This window comes from Geospiza fortis, unplaced genomic scaffold (genome assembly GCF_000277835.1).
Source record: "Geospiza fortis unplaced genomic scaffold, GeoFor_1.0 scaffold59, whole genome shotgun sequence".
NCBI lineage: Eukaryota > Metazoa > Chordata > Aves > Passeriformes > Thraupidae > Geospiza > Geospiza fortis.
The window spans coordinates 2,794,371-2,795,536 of NW_005054381.1; the positions used below are offsets into that span (position 1 = coordinate 2,794,371).

The following is a 1,166-nucleotide window of genomic DNA, read 5'->3' on the forward strand; positions in this document are numbered from 1 at the left end:
AACCCACCCTGAGCCTTCACCACGCAGCACTTGCCCCAGCATCCAGACAGCTGTGGATGCCCTACCCTGAATGCAGTGGGATTTGAAGGACATGCAGGAGCCTGGGTTCCCATCCCTGTTACACTGCACTAACAGGGTTTGTGAGGGCAGAGCTCCCATTCTGGCCCATCCATCAGGAAACACCTTCTGGCATTTTTCCTGTGTTCTCCAGCATGGGGACACACTGCAGCCCCTCAGCTGGGCAGTGAGGCCATTCCCAGGCAGGAAGGTGACATTAAACGCACTGTCACCACAATGCCAGGCACTGCTGGGTGCACAGCAGAGGCTGTGTCACCCTGGCATTGCTCAGGCTGGAGGACACCCCTCAGGGAGAGGGCTTGAGGCATGAATCTCCTGCCAAAAAGGTCTTGGGGACACCTCCACCCAGGACATGAGTGTCAGTCCCACCTCACATACCCCATGCCACTGAGCCGAGAGCCCCTCATCCCCCAGGACCCACACATGGACCCACCAACCTGGCTACCTCAAGGTCCCAAAGAGGCAGGTGAGACTTGCCAGCAAATGATGATCCACCGGGATCTCTGGCTTCACATCTGCCAAGCAAGGCACGGCCAACAACCCTCCCACTCAGGCTGTGAGGAGCGGGGCATCTTCTCCCCGCTGGAGGCTGAGGATTAGTTACCGACAGCCCAGAGACTGAATGTTCCCAAAAAACATCCTTGCCCAACATAAATCCCTCCGACCGACTCAAAAAATGCACAGTCAGGTTGTTTGTCGCTAGGGGAAAGCAAAGTCTTATCGGGAGGGGAGCCGCACGCCGGGACCTGTGGGGTCCCTGCAGGGAGAACAGGGACCTTCGGCCTGAAGTCGCTCTGAAAGTCAAAACTCCGTCCAGTTTCTATGCAACAAGTGGCTCCCGACAGGGAAAACACCCCTAAGCGCTGCCAAGGTGGTTGGCGAAGAGATGGGGGAGATGATGGATCAGGAAGGGGGTCACGGGCGGTGCAATGGGGGTGTCCCCACCGGCGATGCTCGGAGGAAGCGGGATGTCACGGCAAAGCCCTGGGGAAGATGATCGGATCTGTCGGGGTGGGGATGCCCCAGGCATGATCCAGCATCCCTCTGCGAACCCCCTGACACATCCCGCTGGTCCATGTCCCCCGCCG

At 58.7% G+C, this 1,166-nt stretch overlaps 1 protein-coding gene across 1 annotated transcript in view; it reads right to left on the reverse strand.

The window, feature by feature from the left end:
- LOC102033620 (claudin-4-like) overlaps positions 1 to 537 on the reverse strand; it is a 6,941-nt gene extending 6,404 nt beyond the window's left edge. Inside the window, exon 1 of the mRNA XM_005425128.3 lies at positions 524 to 537. The gene's annotated coding sequence lies outside the window, so the exon portion shown is untranslated. The remainder of the gene's footprint in view (positions 1 to 523) is intronic.
- Positions 538 to 1,166: the final 629 nt, after the last annotated feature.